The following is a 22,541-nucleotide window of genomic DNA, read 5'->3' on the forward strand; positions in this document are numbered from 1 at the left end:
AGTGGAGAATGCAATAGTGGTGGTAACATTATTTGCAAATCATTGTAATGGGGTTCTATAGGCATATAACCACACTCCAAAGCAATTTCCTGAAGGTACCCAAAAGTAGATTAAAATATGACAAGACGCCAGACTGCAATGACAACAGAGTAAAACGTGCTAAATAGAACTTAATATAGATTGTGCACAATTTAAGTAGATACAGATGTGTGGATGTATTACTTAAAGTTTAAATATGCTGCCATTAGTCTTTACAAATATTAGATGCATCACTTACTTGCATCACTGAAGATATTATTGTACATATGTAATGGATTTTTTCTATTATATTTGATGTAATATTATCAGTTCTGTATCTAGAACTCCTATAATGATTAACTCTATATTTCATCTTCAAAACTTTTCTCATCTGAAAAAAATAAAGGCTATTTAGACCAGGGCCTAACTCTCAGTAAAAGAGTCCCTATAAATTTCCTATATTACAGATAATGATTCTCACATCAACACCATCAAACACAAACATAATAAAATTCATGTGCAGGTCCCTATCAATAGGTTATTAAGCCACAAAAATGCTCACTGAAAATTAACAGATTCTGTATATGGTCAAACTGAGCCTAAGAGATTATCAAGTTTTTCTGCTTTCCATGAGGGATGGCAAGATCTAGGACTGAGGATATGGTGGTCTTGAAATGTATTTCAATAATTGATTCCACACCATCAAAAATTTGATGGTCACATCAGTGCCACATAGCAGACATTGTCCACTGCTTATCCAATTTCCCTCTCTTTTTCCTTCTAACTAACCCCCATTTTGTTCAGTAACCTCCAAATGGCCATGATTTTCAGGGACCAGCTTCCAACAATAATTGGAGAGAGTGAATCTGCTGATTGGTCTAAGCCTATTGTGGGGTCTCACTCCTCTTCCTGGAAGAGGGGTTCAGGCATGAGCATGGAATATCATTTTGTGATTTTTCTCCTCTCACAGTCTTTGGATGCTGATTTCTCTGATGCTGGGAAATCAATAACCATCTGGGACATGAGGACAGATGATGGCAAATTAATAGCAACTGAGCTTCAGATAAGGCTTTGAAGGAAAGGTTGCATTTGAATCAGAGGTGATAGACTCCCTAAGATAACACTTTCAGAAAAGGGCTTCTTATATTTTGATCATTAATAAAGACAAAAGGAATAAAGCAAAATCTAGTTAATAATAGGAGGGAAAGAAAAAGAGAGCCAACAGATGCCACCTCCAGCAGTTCACTCACTTTGGCTGCAATTCACTTACCAGTGTCTTTGGCAATTTCCTCAATGTAAACCAGAGCTACAGAAAAAGTAATATTTAATATCTGAATTTATCTCAGTTGAGAGAGGGATGGCAGTCACGTTATATTTGGAATGCCAAGTCTAATGAACTAATCACAACTTCTAAAATGCCACATTAGGGGGGATGCTAAGGTCCAGCCCCAGCTCAGTTGAAAGGAGATCTGTGTTTAAGGATTTCTGCCTGGAGCCCAGTAGAATGGCAAGCCAGTTACCATTCTTCTAAGAATGGTAAACAGCTTGCCAAGTATTTGCCACCTTTCGTTTTGTTGATTTAACTAAACTGCGTAACATATGTACATTGCACCTCTGCTGACTCCAAAAATATCTGGTAACAAGTATAAATATTTCTAAGTTGAATTTCTGCTCATTATTCATTTACATATTGAGTGAATATATCAGGAGAGGACAAAAACAGACAACCAATTATTTATAATGCAAGGCAAGAAGTGATAACTGGTAAGTGCTACAATAAAGACATGAAAAAGGAACATCATTTTCTAATTAAAATTAAACAATTTACAGGCTTCTCTCTGAGATTCGATTGTTGACCCCCTCAGGGTATCTTCAGCATTTTAGACTCATTTGCCTTTTAAAAGCAGATAAAGTTGCAATTTTGCCTAAGCCTAAGGCACAGTCAGAAGAAAGTAAAAAAAGGAAAAGAAGGAAATAGAGGAAAGGATACAAGAGAAAACTTGAGAAAACTGAATGAAAGAGGCAAGAAAGAGGCAGGGGAAACATGGGAAATGGTCACCAACAACTCTTAATGTGCCATTTAACAACCATCCTGGAAGTCTCAGCAGGGTCTTCAAAAAGTTAATCATAATGATCTTTATTTATTTATTTATTTATCTCTAAGCTTCCTGTGTTCTTGATACTTTTTGGAATAAAATGGTTAAGACTGCACAGAAAAATGATTCCTATCCCAAATGTCATTTACCCTAACCTCATTCATGTTACCAATATCGTTGCTACTAAAGTCAATTTTGAAAACTTAAACATAAGACAACTTCTAGTGCAGTGGGGAAACCACTGGTGATTCAAATAATTCATACTAAAGATTAATTCTTGAAATGGTGATGAAGTCCCCTTTGATTTAAAATTTCATTATTAGATGGTATCATCTATCAGTTTTAAATCTAGAATATTTTACTCTTTTGCTGTAACATCTTAATTAATGAAATAAATGTGATTGAAGTTGAAAAGAATATTTTAAATGATCCTTCTTTATATTTCTATTTTCCAAACTAGATCATAAAGCTAACTTTTAACTCAATAGGAAAGAATAAAAATAACAGAATTCATAGTCTTTGCTTTTTAGTGCTTTTGCTTCTGCTATGTGTTGGTATTTTTATCTTGATTTTACAGCATTTCTTTTTATGGGTTGCAGTTAAAAAATATTGAAAGCTACTGCTTTAAACTAACTTCCCTAATGCTATCGACCTATTCTATTTTTTTTTAATTGAGTCACTATAGATGGATACAAAGGGGGGCAACGGTATGACTGGGAACAATGTGCACTCAGTCTAATCAACTGGTTTGATAAATGTTTGCATTTGAACTATTTTACTTTTCTCAGACAAAATCTCACTGGGAACCTTCAAATAAAAAAATGGAGAAAACAGAACCAAACAAAACAGAGTTTCTCTGGTTCGAACAGGGTCTGCCCCATCACCCCTTTTAGCCTCCTTCTGGAGAAACAGTGTTCAAAGCATCAGTGCCTGGTCTTGTAGCACCTCCACTGGGTTCTCTGTCATTTTGAACAAGTTACTCAACTTTTCTGGCCCCAGTTGTTCCACATGTAATATGAGGAATTTATAACCCCATTATGCTCACAGACGTATTGTAAGTATAAATTACGTAAGAGATCTCATCTCCCAAACTCCTAAGTTGCTTCTCAGCCATTGTTTTGTGCCAACTCAGTGTTTTCCAATCATCACAAAGTGCCTTAAAAATGTATCAAGGCCAATTTAATTTGAAATAACCCTAGCACATTTAGGTACTTGCAACTCTTCCCCCAAGATATTTGACAATTGTTAATGTTATAAATTAAACTTGGTTCAGAGACATGGAGAAAAATATACTGTATCCCATCTCTAGGAGATGCCTTATCCTACATGAAATTCTATTATTTTAGCCTTGTTCCTTTGGATCAATATCTGTATTGCATTAAAATGTGAAAAATTTTTAAAAAGAATTGTATGGAAGAGTAAATCATAGTCACCAGAGAGTGTAACTTAGGATTTTTTTAAAATATGTGAGTAAACGTTTGGATACCAGGTGCCTGAAGATTGAATTCTAATTGTTATAAGTAATTCCAATTCTGAAAATCGAATTCCAGTTGTTATAAGTCATAATATATAAGTAATAATACCCTGCATTTGAATTTTTCTTGGTAGTTTACAAAACTACCCCATCCTAGATCCCTGTAATATCCTTATGGAACACTTAGATAAGCCTTTATAGATTACTTTTTAAAAAATAGTTAAGTGGGCTTCCCTGGTGGCGCAGTGGTTGAGAGTCCGCCTGTCGATGCAGGGGACACGGGTTCGTGCCCCGGTCCGGGAAGATCCCACATGCCGCAGAGCGGCTGGACCCGTGAGCCATGGCCGCTGAGCCTGCACGTCTGGAGCCTGCGCGTCCAGAGCCTGTGCTCCACAACGGGAGAGGCCACAACAGTGAGAGGCCCGCGTACCGCAAAACAAAACAAAACAAAACAAAAATCCTAAAGTTTGTGAATGTTCTTCCTTAACATACATACACACACACACACACACACACACACACACAAATAAAATTAAAAAAAAATAGTTAAGTAAAATAAAGCTAAGAGTAGGCTTAGTAAATTTCCTAATTTTAAAGTTAGTAAGTAGTAAGAAAATAACCTGGGAAAGGAATCTACCTTCTATGCTCATTTAGGTATTGATATATCTGCCCTTCCACTTTGCAATGTTACAAAAACCAGACTTGAATGTCATGAAACAAACATAAGAGGTATTCCAACCCTGATCACCAGAAACAGGACCTCAGAAAACTTTTTGAAGAATTGCAGGATATACCACTTAGCGTTACATTTGCCATTAAGTTTGCAGTTCTTTAAATTGTCCCCCAGTGGCCTTAGGAAGTTAACATAGCATACTTGGTCCATAGAGCCAGGGTAGGTCTCTCTTCAAGAAGAACTGAGTTCTTCAAGAGAAAACACCTCTAAACACAAAGTATCAATATTATTGCATGCAATTGATGATAAGGGAAGCACTGCAATCAACACTCAATAGAACAGCATATTTATCATCAGTGAAAATCACTAAATAAACAAGCAGTTTATGGCTTTGTAACGTGAGGTAAAAATTTATCTCTAATTTCGGTGCAGTATATTTACTTCCCTGGTTGAAGAGCCGCTACAACAAAAAGATAATGGACATATTTAACCATTAGTTGACACTACTGAGAATGACAGAGGAAACATGAAAATGAATAAACATGGTTCATCTTTAAATAACATTTGTGAAGATGAAACCTTGTGAATTAAGTACAGTTTACTCAAGGGTACTGTTAAAAATGTTTATGAAGTTGCTTTTGTTTTCAGTCCAGAAGGAAGTTTACCTATGGGCTACATTCACTGTTATTCAGTTTGCTTTATTAATTTCACTTAATTTATGTTCTTCTTTTCTACTCTGATTTAGCATTGTGAGCTTTCTGATGTACTCTGTTAGGACTACCAAGAGTGCTATCTCAACAGCTCTCAAAAATCAATACAGAGTGGGTGGAAAGATAATGTGCTGAACTGAGTTTCTGAAATTGAGACAACTTTCGTTCTTAAAGCAGTAAAATATATTTTAGAATTTTTAAATATTATAAAGATTATCTAAACTCAACACAGCTGAGTACACAACTATCAATGTAATTTGATTTCAGGGGTGTAACTCCTGACTTGGAAATTAGCTTTTGGTTTTGGTCATTGTTTTGTTTAAAATTTTCTTTTAAGATAACTTTAGACTTACAAAGAGTGGAAAAAATAGTCCAGAGAGTTCCCATATACCCTTCACCCAATTTCCCCTATGTTAACATTTACATAGCCATATAGCAGTAATCAAAACTAAGATATCAAATTTGATATAATAACATAAAACTAAGGTACAAAATATATTCATATTTCACCAGTTTCTCCATCCATGTCCTTTTCTGTTCCAGTATCCCACACTGCACTCACTTGTCATATCTCCTAAGTCTCCTTCAGTGTGTGACAGTCTATTCTCATCTTTCACAACCTGGGCATTTTGAAGTAAACTGGTCTCATATTTTGTAGGATTTCGCTCAATTTGAGTTTCTCATAATGAAATTGAGGTTATGTGTTACTAAGAAGGATACCACAGGGTGATGTGACCTTTTCAAGGGGCACATAATGTTGATATGTATTACTAATGATATTAACATTAATCACTTAACTTAAAGAAGTGTCTACCAAGATTCTCCACTGAAAAGTTAGTACTTTTTGCTCTGAAATTTATAAATATTTGGGGGGAGATACTTTGAGAGTACCCAGAAATGTTGTCTCTGCTTAAAATTTTGCCCACTAGTTTTAGCACCCATTGGTGGAACTTGATTGTGGCAGTCATTACTGTGATGTTCTAATGGGGATATTCTGTTTTCTTCATTCCTCTTCATTTATGAATTGTAATCCTTGCATAGGAGAAGTTGTCATTTCTCCTCCATTTTTTATTAATCTGGTTATTTATTTATATTAGTATGAACTCATGAATATATGTTTAACTCTTTGGGTTATAATACAATACTATTGTTATGTATTTTATTGCTCAGACTGAACACAAATTTTTAATTTTTATGACATCAAAATTATCTCTTTTTTCCTTTGTTTTATGGTTAGTGCTTTCTGTGTGCTAAGAAATCTTTATCTACCCCAAAGTTGTGAAGATATTCTCCTAGGCTTTCTTCTGGAAGCATTACTGTTTTAACTTTAACATTTTTGATTTATTATTTAACTCAAGTCAATTTTTTTGCATGATGTGAGTCAAGGGTTGGGATTCTTCTTCCTCTCCCTCCATCCAATTAGTCCAGCAACTTTTTCTGAAAAGACTTTCTGTCCCTTCACCAATTGATTGTTGATACTTTGGTCACAGTTATTTGATCATACTTGCGGGAATATTTCTGGACCCTCATTTTGTATTTTGATCTGTTTATCTGTGCTTTCACTAATACCACACCCTCTTGATTACACTGCTTAATAGTAAGTCTTGAAGTAAAAATAAAACATTCAAATTTGTTCTTTTCTTTCAACTTATTTTTGTCACTTTAGGTTCTTTTCCTTGCAACTTAGATTTCAGAATGTGCTTACAATTTTTTATTAATTTGTATTGGAGTATAGCTGCTTTACAATGTTGTGTTAGTTTCTACTGTACAGCAAAATGAATCAGCTATACATATACATATATCCCCTCTTTTTTGGACTTGCTTCCCATTTAAGTCACTACAGAGCATTGAGTAGAGTTCCCTGTAGGTTCTCATTATTATCTATTTTATATATAGTATCTTTTTTTTTTTTTTTTGGCCATGCTTCACAGCATGTGCGATCTTAGTTCCCTGACCAGGGATCAAACCCATACCCCCTGCATTGGAAGTGCAGAGTCTTAACCACTGGACCACCAGGGAAGTCCCTTATAATTTTTTATCAAAACAAAGGGAAAAAAAAACCATTGCAGTTTTATTGGATTTTCATTGAATCTTTACACCAATTTGTGGAGAACTGATACCTTAACAGTATTGCTTCATCCAATCCACGAACTTGCTATGTATTTCCCATAGAGTTTTAATCTCTCAAATGTTTGGTAGTTTTCAGTGTACACATCTAAAGTATCTGTCATTAGATTTATTTCTAAACACTGTATGTTACTTCAAAGGGAATATTTAAAATTTTTATTTCTCAATTATACTTTGAAAATTTAAAGAAAACAATTGATTTTTGTATATTGACTTTATTTGGTGAAATCTTACAAAATTCCCTTATTAGTTCATAGGACAGATACTATAAGTTCCTTTGGATATTTTATGTACGATTGGGTTGTCTATGAATAATGATAGCTTTATTTCATCTTTTCCAAACTTTATTTCATTTTTTAATTTCTTTTAGTTCTTTATCTTTCCTTATTAAATTTCTGGAATCTTTACTACAATGCTGAAAAAAAAAATGAGAGCAGGGGTTTTTTTGTCCTTGATCTAAGAGAAAAGGGATTAATTTGAATGCTTTACTTCATGACTTACTATAAAGCTTTGTAATCAGAGGGTGTGCTATTAGTGAAAGCACAAATAGATCAAAATACAAAATGAGAGTCTAGAAATATTCCCGCAAGTATAATCAAAGGACTGTCAACCAGAGTACCAAAGTAATTCAGTGAGTGGACAGAAGGTCTTTTCAGAAAAAGTTGCTGGACTTATTACATGGTGCGGCGAGAGGAGGAAGACTCTAAACCCTTAGCTGACAATTAAATTTGACACTAGCTATAAAGTTTTCATAGGTGTTCTTTATCAGGTTGAATAAATTTTCTTCCATTCCTGGCTTATTGCTGGGATTTTTTTTAAATCACAAATTCAATTGTCACTGAATTTAGCAAATACTTTTCCTGCTCTATTGAAATGATCATGTAACTTTTCTCTCATAATCTGTTACTCTGGTGAATTATACTGATTGATTTTCATATGTGAACCCATCTTGAATTCCTAGCATAAAACCTATTTGGTCATCATGTATTATTCCTATTATCTACTGGTAATACTTTAAGGATTTTTGCATTTATACTCATGAGAGATATTATCCTGTACATTATTTTCTTGCAATTTTTTTGTAATATCCTTGTCTTATTTTGGTATCAAGATTATGCTGGCCTCATAAAATGAATTGGAGGGTGGTTGTCCTTATCTACTTTGTGAAGAGTTTCAGTAATACAGGTATGATTTTTTTCCTTAAGTATTTAATAGAATTTATTAGTGAAGCCATTTGGACCTGGAGTATTCTTTGTGGGAAATTCTATTTCTTTAACACATATACGACAATTTAAAAATCCCACTTCTCATTGTAAAAGTTATAGTAAGTTGTGTCTTTAAAAGAATATCAATTTCCTATAAATTGTTATATTTAATGTTAGGAAGCTCTTCATTATATCTTCCTATTTCCTTTAACATCTCTAGTGATGTCCCTTTTTTTTTTCCTGACTGTAGTAATTTGTTTTTTGAGGGTTTTTTTCTTTTTTTCTTGATCAGTCTTGTTAGTAGGTTTATCAATTTTATTAATATTTTCAATGAATTAACTGACTTTGTGATTTTCTCTATTATTTGTTAATTTTCAATTGCATTGATCTTTAACTCTTTTATTTCCTTTTGTTTGCTTTCTTCTTTTTAGTGTCTTCTGAAGGTAGGAGACCAGATCATTCATTTCATACCTTTTTTCTTTCATAAAATAAGCATTTAAAGCTACACATTTCCTTTAATGGATTGTTTTAGTTGCATCCCACTAATTTTGATATGGGGGGTGTGTGTGTATGTATGTCTGTGTGTCTGTGTGCTCGTGTGTGTGTGCATTTTATCATTCAGTTCATAATAGGTCTAAATTTATCTTTATCTTGTGGTTTATTTTTTGATGCATGAGTTATTTGGAAGTGTTGTGTTTAATTATGAAATACTTTGTGAAATTTATCAATTTTTATTGATATTGATTTCTAGTTTATTACATTTATGTTCAAGAGTTCACTTTGTATTATTTTCATTCTTTGAAATTTATTGGGTTTTTTCACATGGCCCTGAATATGATCTATTTTCATGAAAATTCCATAATCATTTGAAAAGAATGCATATCCCATTTGTAGGCTTGTTTTATTTATTTATTTTTGTAGTGTTCTGAAAATATCATCAGGTTAATTTGGTTGACAGTCTTAATCAACTCTTCTATGTAACTATATGAACTCATACTATCAATTTCTGAAAGAGGGGTCTTTAAAATCCCCAAATAATATTGTAGATTTGCCCATTTTCTTTTTAGTTTTGACAATTTTTGGTTAAAAAACCTTTAGAAATTTTTATGTTAGATTCAGACACATTTAAAATTAATGTAGATTCTTGATTATTTGACACTTTTATCTGATATTAACACAGTCAAATCAGCTTTCTTCTGCTTAGTGTTCGCAGGAAATGTATATATTTCTGTCCTTTAACTTACAGCCAGTGCCTGTGTGCCTCTGTTTTTAAAGTAATTCTTATAAGCAACATGTAGATCATTCTTGCTTTTTTTAATCCTGCCTAATAATCTGCATCTTTTTAATCAGGTTTTTTAAGCTATGTATATTTCATGTAATGATTGAGAGGTCTATATTTAAGCCTATGATCTTGGTGTTTTCTACGTCCTGTATTTCTTGTTCCTTTGCTCCTCCTTCCAAGCCTTTTTATTGGGGGGGGGCGGTGCAGTACGATGTACTAAATCAAGTATCTTTTAATATTCCATTTATGTCCTCTATTGACACTTTAACTATGCTTCTTTGTCATATTTTTAGTGTTTACTGGATAGGCTACAATGTGCATCTTTAACCTTCCAAAAGCATGCCTTTGCACATACATGAACAGCTTGTCTTTGCACATGGTGTTCCCTTTTCCTGGAATGCTTTCTCCACAGATATCTTTAAGATTTTCTTTCTCACTTTCTTCAGGTCACTGCTCAAATGTCACTTCATCAGAAAAGTCTTCTATAACTCCTTTATATAAAATTGTAACCCACCTCTCTGAGTTGCTTTTTGTATCATGTTTTATTTTTTCCATTACATTTAAGGAAATTTGATTAACTGAGGTAATAAATGAGACTGATTACTTAAGGGGGGCTTGGTGTGTTCAATCTGAGTTTATTCAAATTAGTAAGCACAAGTCAATGTGATTATTGATATTTTAACGTATTCCTCTAAACTCTTTCAAAATTTATAAATTGAATTTAAAGGCTTATGTTTTGTTTTATGAATTTATTACTTATTTAAAAGTCAACTGCGCTTCCCTCCTGGCTCAGTGGTTAAGTATCTGCCTGCCAATGCAGGGGACATGGGTTCGAGCCCTGGTCCAGGAAGATCCACATGCTGCAGAGCAACTAAGCCCATGTGCCACAGCTACTGAGCCTGTGCTCTAGAGCCCATAAGCCACAACTACTGAGTCCACGTGCCACAACTACCGAAGCCCGTGCGCCTAGAGCCTCTGTTCTGCAACAAGAGAAGCCACCGCAATCAGAAGCCCGTGCACTGCAACGAAGAGTAGGCCCCGCTCACCGCATCTAGAGAAAGCCCGCGCGCAGCAACAAAGACCCAATGCAGCCAAAAATTAATAAATAAAATAAATAAATTTATTTTTAAAAAGTCAACTAACTGTAAATAATCCTTTAAATATTCAAAATTTCTTCTTCAACCCTCTTTGCCATCTCTCATTCTTCACATTTCCACTTAAAATTAACAGAAGTTAAAAGAATTGGAATGTTTTTCTCATCCCTCAAGTCTGGATTGAGACTCCTCCTATATACTTCTAGAAAACTCTTTTTTCAGAATATTTATCACATAGTATTATAACTGCCATTTTGTCTCCCAGCACCTAGCATAGTCCCTGGCACATAGCAGCCACTCAATAATACTTGTTGAAGGAAGGAAAGGGTAGAAGGAAGGAATAGCTGGGGAGAGGGAGGAAGGAAGGAAGAAGCCCTCCTCTCCTACTCCTGGTCAACGCACCTTCAATATCCATCATTCTTTTTAACCTCACAAAATTTCCAAATTTTCAAAGTAAAATATATCAAAATAGAAGCACTTTTTCACTGCAGTTAGATCCAATATAATTTAAGTTTTGTGTTTGAGCTTATGAAAGAAAGGGAAATTATTCTTTCTGGCTGTCAAGTAATGCTTGGGCAAACTCTTACTGATTTATTAAGGCTACATACACACAGAGTAAATTTTCAGAATACGAAATTCTGTTACTTTTGTATGTTCCATATAGTCTTAAGCACAATATATGCTGTTATGAAATATTAAACCAAACGCCACTATTTCTTGACTTAACATGTTCCATCTTGTTGCTTAGTTACTTTGTTCTACAAAATTTTAAATTCACACTTGCCACTTGAAGCAGAAATTTTAAGGCGATAAAAGCTTTGAAGATAATGACTCAGTTCTGCAGTCTATCCAACTTTTCCAGAAGATCCCTGAAGATATTTATACATACAAAAGCAGAGTGACTCTTCCTAGGTATGACAGTCTACCTTTTTAGCATTTCACATCAATCCTCTTCTTTTTCTCCTATGCTTTGTTTCAGTACCACTCTGTTCATATTTCTTTAAATACATCATAATCACCAATGCCTTCACATCTACTGTGCCCATGTCCTGGATTTCCCATCTCACTTTTATTTCTTCAACCCAACTTTCCACATGAGAATCAGTCATCTATTCCTCTGTGTTCCTAAAGCCTATACATCACTCATATCTACCATATGTTATTTGGCATAAACATAATTATATCTAGTGAAAAACATAACTTTTTCTCCTTGTAATATCTTTCCAGAAGTACAATGTGTTTGTTCAGCATAAATTAATGCACAAGCTCTTTTCAAATACAAAGGGAAATCTCGAGGGGCCTGAGTATGAGCAGAATCATTCCACAGCCTTTTCTACAGACGAAAAAGAATTTGCTTGTTCCTCATCTGGGATAGGAAGGAGCAGATCAAAAGACAAAGAAATGGTGATGGATAATGGAGGGCCCCATGATTTAAAATGTGATCCCACCCATGTGTTGCTGAATATCTATGTAAAGATACAAATTCATGAAATGCTTGCATAACAGTAGATTTTATGAGAAACTGGTGAAAGTTGGAGTTTTGCACTCATATGGCAGGGGTGAAGTTATGACTAAAAGGATAGACACAGTCAGGTGATGGCCAAGACAAAGGTAAGAAAACAAAAGTAATAAAATGCTGTGGATTTGAAGCAAGTTTATAGAAATCTCTCATACCTGGAGTCACTCAGGTTTTATTTTTGACTCTCTAAATTAGAGCCTGTGATCTAGCATGCCTTGGTCAGCTACAGTTTGTATGTAGTCATCCACCCTCAAACCCAATCAAGGTTGCAGACAGTGTTACCTTGACTCAAGTCTGGTGAACAAGGAGATAAGGATATAGAACTTGTCCAGGCACAAATCCTTATAGCTCTAGGAATACACCTCAAAGTCAAAGCAAAGTTTTGAAAACTACTACCTACACTGTTGAATGGCATCAAATGGAAAGGTAGGCATACAGGAAGTGGGGTGTGAACTTATTAGCTCAGCAGTTTTAAGAAACTCCCACATGAAGCATCTGACTAGGGGTTATTTTTAACACAGCTTAACTGACACACCATGCTTTAAGAAATTGAAGAAATATTTTCTAGAAGGGGGGAAAAAGTCTGTTGTACATATATTTAAACTGACAAGTTGTTCTCTCCTATTTCACCCATTGAGAGCAGAATCCCTGGACTGGACTGCTACTATACCATTGCCTAACAGGCAGGTATTGGAATCTCTAAATCAGGCCACAAACTACGAGAAGCAATGGACATTTTAAGGGTGCATATATCTAGGGTTTGCAGAGGACGATTCAGTGATGTGAAGAAAACAAGCTCTTGAAATATTACAGTACAGCCACAGATCTTGAGAGTGAAAAAGTGACAGAAATTAATAGAAAGTTGGGAAGATACAGCATATGGTACTAAAGCCACCAGTGAAACTATCTTCCCAATAGAAGAGTTTATAACACTAGAATGGGTATTCCAAAAAATGGAGAAGTTCCATGATTGAAGTTCCAATTTCTGACCACCAGCAGGAAGGGAATGGGGCAGAAATATTTTAAGATATGTGAGACACTTTAACTAAACCATTCAACAAAGTGCTTGGAAATCAGACCCAGGGAGCAATTTATAGCAATGCTTTACTATAAAAAATTTTGACAGCATGAGCAGATTATGAGCCCCTAAATTCTTACTATTAGTGAATCTATTTCGGAGAAAGAGAGAGTGATGTGACATTAGCTGCCCTCTGGGATCAAGAATAAACAGGCTGGCACACTGAAAGTGAGGGGGAAATTTGAATTGAGGTAAGTACAGTGCAGACCCAGAAGTCAACTGCAGGCACTAAGTGAGCTTAAGCGGCCCCCCACTTTACTAAGAAGGTTTGGCAGTCATGAGTACTGCTTGACAAGTATTTCTTTTTCTTCTCTCTTTCTGGCACATGGTGCTATTGTGTTTCTCCATCCCCTCTGAACTTAGGCATGGACACCCAACTTGTTTGGGAGATGAAATGTGAGCAGAAGTGATTGAGTCACTTTCAAGCAAAGACATTCAGAGTCACACACAAGTTGTCATATCCCTTCCCACTGCTGCAGTGATTAAGGAAATACATGTCAAGATGGAGTCTCCATCATCCTGGCTCCCTGATTGTCCCCAATAAACATGTACATATATGATTGAGAAGTAAACCTGTATTGTTGTAAGCTCTGTTGGATACACCCTACAGTAATCCCCAATAATGTTTATCTCCTGGTGTTCACACTTTTGTGTAATTCCCTCCCCTTGAGTGTGGGTGGGACTTGCTTGTATGGCTTGCTTCTAACCAACAGAATATGGCAAAAATAACAGGAGGTCGTTTCTGTGATTACATTACAATACATATAAGACTGTCTCACTAACAGACACACTACAGACTCCCCTCACTGGTCTTGAAGAAGTAAACTACCATAAAATAAGGACGTGTGTTGGAGAAGCCAGTGACAAAGAACTATGGGCAGCCTCAAGGAGATAAATATGGCCTCCAGCATGAAAGTAAAGCGTCAGTCCCATAGCCAATATGAGATAAGTTCTGCCAACAAAATGCGGGAGCTTAGATGTGAATCTTTCCCTAGTTCAGCCCCCGCCAACACCTTAAATGCAACCTGTTTGAGACTCTCATTCAGAGAACCCAGAACCCCAACTTCTAATCTGTAGAGACTGAGATAATTAATGAGTATGTTTTAAGTCACCAAAGTTTCTGATAATTTATTATATAGCAATAGAAACTAATACATCAGCCATTGAATTTTGGAAGTTATTACCGCAGCATAAGCCAGCTTATTCCTTCTGACAGAAGGATCCAGAATAAGCTGAAGATTTATGTTCAAGACTGTGCCTACGAATTCCTTTGCAGTTTAGGTAGCCCTAGCCCATAACAGGCTCCCAAGATCCAGTGGTTTTACTTATATAAGCATCTATTGTGTGCTACTATATGCAGTAGCATTGTCCCCATATGTGTGGGACTGAGCCAGAAATGCTGTGAGGTAGAAACACTTACCAGTTGACTGAGATCACAGTGATCATGGGCCTCTTAAAACAGCATTCATGGAGTAAATGCTATCTTTATATCCCAGGATTTTCAAAGAAAATTTATGATTTTGGATTATGTGCCATGTTTATTTGTAACACTCTATACTCTCTGGAACACGATCACATAGCTCCAGATTTATATGCATCCTGGTTTGAAATGTGTAATCTTATAGGAGCCAATTTATAGGAATTAGCTATATGAATTAGTGAATGCATGGTAATGATGACAATAGTGGATGGATCTAGAATTATAACATCTAATACCTTTTTATAAGGCTGCTATTTGGCATTTATACTAAACCTTCCTAGTGCCTTACACAACTTTGCATTTGGTTATTTATTTGCCTCTGATTTTTTATCAGTTTTCTCTTATGTCACTTTTCAGAGTCTGCTATGTACTACATGTAAATAACTTCTGTGTAAGTATCTGTCTTTTATAAAAGGCTCTGAGAACCTTCAGGAAAGGGCCATGTCTTATTTTGCTTCCTACATGCAAAGTTTAGCACAGTGCCTGGCAGTTGGTTCTTGGTTACTGAAAAAGAGAGGAAAGGAATGGAGTGGAGTGGAGTGGAGGGGAGAGGAGGGGAGGAGAGGGAAGGGAAGGGAAGGGAAGGGAAGGGAAGAGAAGGGGAAGGGAAAGGAGAGGGGAAGGAAAGGAACGGGAAGGAACACCTTGGTTATCTGGTTGCCACTCATAGACCAAGTTCTTGGTGAATCCGTATTTCCAGGACATGATCTATGGTAGGCAAAGGGTGAGAAGACATGACACATGAACATAGTTCTAGCAAGTCTATGAGGATTGACTCAGCCATTCTAAATTGAAATTTGAGAGCGGTTAGCCCATCCCATAAATATACTTTTCTGAGTACTTTTAACACCTCCTGTACCTCAAAAGCAGTTGACCCAGAAGTTATGGTTATATTTCATGACCCTGTCCCTCAGTTGCTACTGAAAAAGGAGAGAACAGACTCAAGTTAGACTAATTAAATTTTGTCTCTCGAAAATTTGGAATTAAGATTCATTGACAACAGTATCTGCTAGATTGAACTGAGGAGGAAAAAATTCAAAAGCTGCATGGGTGGCCATATGCATATAGAAGGAGAAAAAGACACAATGTAGAGAGAAGAATAGAGAAATCACAAAGAAAGTGCAGAAATAAGAGACCAGGTAGGAGGTAGGAGGGGGAACAAGAGAGGGAAACTAACTGACTAACTTGATGACTGAAGACTTCCCATTGCCATCCTTGGGTTTACTGTAATTAAATGTGTCTTTTACACTTATCACAAATTGTGTCTTTTGCTTAATTTGAAGTATGATATTTATGAAACATATTTCTACTAAGAAATGCTCCTTTTCCCAAGGTCTCTTTTCCCTTTTTTCGTCCTAACTTAACATACTAGGTGGCATGAGAAGGATTCTCTGATAGAGGCTAAGGGAAAAAATAAGGCACTTTGGAAATTATAAATAATTTTTATACTTATAATATAAAGATGAGATTGCACTTATCACCTGTTACTAGAAAGCAGTGTGTTTCTCCAAGCACCCTGGATTCCCAAGGCGGCCATGGATAGAATTCAGGCAGTTCATGATGGGAAAAAAGATATCCTTAGCTTTACTAACCTCTAACTGAAATTAGAATTATTTTCAGTTATGGAGGTAGGAAAATAAACAGTAATATATAACAATAACTTTAATTTTATCATCAATAGAAATCAGAAATTTTCACATCCTATAACAAGTTGTCCCAGAAATCCTGACATATTGATCGCAACTTCAAAATGATGGTACTTATTAGACTCACCACTAGATAGTATTATTTAATGCATTAATAAGAAAGCATGAAATTACTATATCACAAAATTGTTTTTAATACTTTGTTAATTGCATTTCAATGTAATTGGTTTCCTTTGTGATCCTATGTATTTTATTATATGAATTTTAGAACATTATTCTGAGAAGGGATACACAGACTTCATCAGAATTCCAAATGGGTGCAGGGCACCTAAAAGGGTTAAGAACCCCCTACTGACAAATAGAAAAGATAAAAATTTTTGTTTCTGCTATAGCTGAAGTCTTTACATGTTATGGCTGATGAAAGGGTAAGTGGTATTATCATGCTGAGTCAAATCACTCAACTTGACTACCAGTTAAGGAACATAAGTACAGGTTGTATTGAATGTGGAAGGGGTAATGAAAAAATATAAATCCCATCACTTCCATCATTTTTTGTCTTATAAATATGTTCCAATCCTCTTTCAGTAACTAAAGACCATGTAAATAAATAAATAAATATAAATATAAATATATATATATATATACACACACACACACACACATACACACATATTCTAGTGATGATTTTAAATAAGCATACTGTCAGCCCCCAGTTATTACCTAAACTAATTTGAGAAAGAAAATCCATGGCTAGAATTACAAACGAGTGGGTTTGCAATTTATGGCACTTAGGAAGTGAAGGACCATTGACAGTAATTACTTCTTTTCCTCTTAAGGCCCCCTAAGAAGGAAGGTATAACATTTTCCTACTGAGGAAATTCAATGTTCAGCAGACCATACACAATTATAAAATTAGCTAATTGATAACTTATTAACATTAGAAGCATGCATGTTCATCAGTAGATATTTTTAAGTCAACTTCTACTCTAATTTCAAATCAATATTTCAAATGAGACCCACCAAGAAACTTTATTTTATTTCATATTTATTCATTTGCATTTAAGTCTGCTACATCTGATCAATTCTAGAATCTTTTAGAAGTTTAGATATAAATAGAGAAAACCACTTACTATGAAGTCTATGCAGTTTGCTATAATTAAAAATTAATCTACGGCATTATTCTAAAAATACTCAGTAACTGGTCCACATAAAGAAAGGCCACCTCTGACTGTTTCCTTAACATAGGAAAAGACCTACACCTTGATTCTTGACTATGTGAGAGCAAAGAACAGTATATAAAGGAAGAATGGCTGATGAGTGCATAAAGCTTGTTCTCAATATTTTCTGAAGACCCATTTTATGAAAAAGGCTTAGTTTTGAGCCATTCTGCTTGATCTACAAAATTCTGTAGTAAATTTTAGTCTCCTGAAAAATAGGAATAGAGAGAAAAAGTACCTTATGAAGGGGATAGTTCTATGTTGTAATGTTCAAACAAAGGTTAACTAAATAATGAACAGTTTTGATTGTAACAATCTCTTAATGCCATAGTTAGTGGAGGTGTTTGAAAGCTGCATAGTGGCAGGGTAAAGCTTGAGCTCAAATTCTAATTCTGTCACTTTCCACCTGCATGTCCTAGGGAGAATCATTTAATAAGCCCCAGAAAACTCATGTGTAAAAGGAAGAATATAACAATTCTCCCACAGAGATGTTGGGAGGATTTCATGAAACAATAAAAGTGCCTAATAAAGTGCCTGCATATAGTAGGTACTCAGTAAATGTTGGCACCGTGCCCTCTTCTGCTGGTTTCATATCCCTACTGACCATCAGGCTGAGCAGCAGATGCAAATTCAATGCTTGTTGGCTTCAGGTGAGATGGAATCAGGGAAAGAAGAAAACATAAATTTACAGTGATTGAATCCGAAAAAGGACTAGACCTGAGGAGAAACAGGGCAACAAAAGCAATACATCTCAAACAGGTAATGGAATAGCTCAAGCTTATATGTCTTTAATTCATGTAGTTTGACTCTCTGAGGGCCTTTCTTTAGCACTCTCCATTGCTTTCTAGAAAATGTGTGCCTTTTATTTTGATTATTTATTTTGATGCTATATATTTAAATTAGGCTTATTATATTTTCAATAATTTAAAGGAAGTGGACTTACAGTGGTAGTACATAATAATATTTCTTATCGTTTAATATCTTAAATTGAAATTTAGGTAATAAATCACTGGGGGATGGGTTGTCCCATTCTAAAACTCCACAGCCTAAGTGGTTGGCTTATTTAAGCAACAATAAGTGAGAAAGGAAGGGGAATGAAAAAGAGAGTAGAAAGGAGAGAAAGAGAGAGGGAGGCAGGAAGAGAAAAAACAGAAAGAGTAAATAGGACATTTTTAAAAATCGAATTTCAGTTAGGTAAGTAGTGGGTACCTCGTTGAGAACACAGACATAGGGTGCTTCTGTAACCCAAAAGTCCAGCCAGGCATGGACTCTTGGCAAAAATATAAGACAATACATTGCCTTTTCCTTCTGCTTCTCCCTTTATAACCCTATATATTTCTTTGTTTTTGCACTTTCAGAAACGCCAAACAGACATGGTAAAATTTCAGAAAAGGAAAGCTAAAGCAATCACAAGGATTCAAAGTGGCAATAGTGCTAGGGAAGAGAGCCAGCAATGCAAGAAGGAACTGAAAGAGTAAAACTTTTCAACCTGGAAAGACAAAACCAGAGGATGCCAACCAGATTAAGAGCTTAAAAATATAAAAAAGTGGTGACTGATATGCCTAAAACAAGCAAAGACTTAACTTTCAGAATCTAAAATACTAGGGTGAGTCTCCTTTAGGGAAGGTCCTTTTTAAAATTGAACAAGGTAAACTTAGGACTGAAAAAAAAGGAAGTACTTAAGCACTCTTTATACAGCAGACAATGATCTTATGAAACTCTTAACCCCTAAGAGGTGAGTACTAACAGCAAATGTAAGTGAATTTTAAAAGGGATTGGCTGGATTTATATACCACAGTGCCATCATTGGAGATTACGAGGAGCTGATGCATGCTTACTTAAGGTTGAGGTCAAGATGAAAAATTACAACCACTCACAATTCATTCCCCAGGGCCATTGTTTGCACAGATTGGGGGTCTGGATGGAACATTAATCTAGACCAGTCCTGGTTATTTCTCAGTTTCTAAGCTTTATCCTCCTAATTTAAAATGGATAAAATCATAAAATAAGCTGGAAGAAAACTTAGAGCCTATCCAGTTTAACTTCCTCATATTAGTCATAGGAAACTTGAGTCCCAGAGTCATGACGACTTACCTCAGGTCAACCAGTTGGTTGACAGAAAAATAAGAAATATTTAAAATCAGTTTTTCTGATTCCTAGTCAGAGAATTCTCCAAAATTTGCAGATAAGAGCATCAACTTCCTTCTCTCTGCACTGCAAAGTATAAATAAAATTATAGAACACAGCAGAGCTGCATCAAGATGCATACGCAGAGCAGGAAATCATTGTGGTTCTCCTTCGTCAATCAGGAAATTAATTTCTTAGTAACAGTTTAAGGTGTTCTATTGATATCTACCCCGTCTCTCTATCTCCTCCATCATGTGCCTTGAAATCCACATAAATTTAGATTCTTTACTAACTTCTTCAGTTCTCATTTTTGAAGCCCAAACTAAGGGAGGAACCTTGGAGATAATTTTTCTGTTAAGAGAAATTGAAATTATGGAAATCAACACCTTTATGGCTTACTTGATTTTAAAATTCACCCTGGTGAGCTGCTCTACAGAAAGTAAATGGTATGCCTACCTAAGGTTTTGCATATGTAGATGTTTCCCCAAACCACTGACCTTGAGGTAAACCATAGTAAACATCCCTCCTGGGCTAACTTGAGGAAGTGGAACTGCTCAGTCATAGCTGGTAAGCATGTTCCCTCTTCACTAATGTGTGTGCACATATACTTAGCCATTCTACAGAGAATTGCACTATTTGGTATTGCATTTGCAGACTCCATTGAAGTAGATGGTCTCAGAAATGTACTAAAAACAAATTAAAACTATTATTTACTGTGTAAAATGTAAGATGGAGGAAGCATTACCTCACTGCAAGGATATTGCAATTTTATTTCACTGATTGATACTCAGAGAAATCAAACCACAAGTGAAATTAACCAGTCAGAACCCAGTAAAGTTCTGGTCACTCATGGAATCCTTTGTTAATGCCGGTTATCAGAACTTAGTAATCAAAAGGATATACAAAATATAAATAGTACAAATTAATTGAAAACATAAACTACACATTATAGCCAGCACATAATTGCCCATAAGTAGAAAAGAATATGAGAAGATTATGCAAAAAGAGAAAAGCCTGTTATTCCAGATGAATGGAATCTATCCAGGGTATAAGTTTTGCCTAAGGTCTCACCTGCTCTCAGGCACTTCTGAGTAAGCCACTACTTGCTTGTAAAATGGAACTGTTAAGTGATTTGTCCATAGAACTACTCTTAGAACTGCCAAATGTTAAAATCTGGTCATTGGAATTCTCTGTATATACCACCCAAGTGTTCCCTCTCTAGACTCTGAAAAATTCTAGTACTTCACTAAGGATTATGTTTTATGTCTTGACTTGTTTTTACTAGATTATAACCTGGTCAAGAGAAACAATAATATTTTAAAATATTTTAAAACTCACTGTGTCCCACATATTATCTGACCTGGCCCCATTGATTGACTGAGCAATCATAGATCATTGATAGGCAATCAAAATGGAGCAGGCAAGGAAAAAGGAGGTCATATTTCAAAGTATATTTATATTCATGATCTAACCTTTAGATTTCTCACAGTTTTGGAAATGATTTTTTTTTGATAAGATAAAATTATTGTCTCTATGTGTAGTAAATCTGCTAAGACTGACATTTTGGAATAAACAGAATTTTTACACAGCAGAAAAACATATCAAAATATCTTTAAAAAGAAATTCAATTCCTGCCTGTTCACAATGGAGCAATAGCACAAAAATAATTCTTCCACTGTAAATAAATTAAAAACTGGAAAAATATATGAAACCACTCTTTTCAGTCACTGGAAAACAGATAGCACAGACGTGTGCTGAAAACAGAAGCCCTTGGCTTTCTTCTTGCAGGCAGGTTTAGGACTGAACAATAGGGAAGGATAATTCAAATAGAGCTACCATCTGTCTCAATATAGGAGACAGAGATTGAAGTTCAATGAGGCCAAGGAAGCTCAACTTGGTTGGGGAAAGGGACTGTAGAATACCAAAGAGGAGAAAGTTATGCAGAGATAGAGGCCCAGATATGCATAACACTCCCCTTGAGTCATTAGCTAAATAGGGATCTGTACATGTTTGCTGTGGGCCAGGCAAAGAACAACTTTCAGGAAAAGGAAATTTATTGGGGATCTGTATACAAATAACTCTCAGGGCTTATTCAGAGATAGAAATAATTTGTGTTCCCACCAGTCAGAATGGAAAAACCATGTTAATATATGGGGCAGTCAACAGATGTCCCAAAAGAATCATGCTTTAGTAATAAAGCTAGAATGAAGGCTACTCTATACCTGCCCCAATCCCAGAAGCTTGGAAACAAACCACAAAAGCATCAAAACAATCTGTAAGTAACTTTGCCAAGACACACTTTAAATAGACTTAGTAAGTCCAATACTCAAAAAATGTAAAATCATAATGCCCAACAGCCTATCAAAGTGACTAGATATGTGAAAAGGCAGGAAAATGTAACCTATAACCAGGAGAAGAATCAATTAACAGAAGCAGACATAGAAATGACAAAGATGAGGGCATTACACCAAAATAACGTTAAAGCTATTATTACCACTATGTCCAAATCCTCAAAAATTTAAAGGAAAACATAATGAGAAGGGAAATAGAAAATATAAGAAAAAATCAAATGGAACTTCTGGAGATGAAATATACAATATCTGAAATGAAACTATCGCTGGAAGAAATTAGCACCAGATTAGACATTGCATAAAGAATGATCAGTGAGCTTGAAGATAAAACAATAGCAAGTACCCAAAATAAAGCAATGAGAGAAAAGAAAAGAAAAATAATTTTTAAAAAGAAGAATCTCAGTGACTTGTAGTTAATTGCAAGCTATATAACAAACATGTAAT

Source organism: Grampus griseus, assembly GCF_964374135.1.
Source record: "Grampus griseus genome assembly, chromosome: 15".
Lineage (NCBI taxonomy): Eukaryota > Metazoa > Chordata > Mammalia > Artiodactyla > Delphinidae > Grampus > Grampus griseus.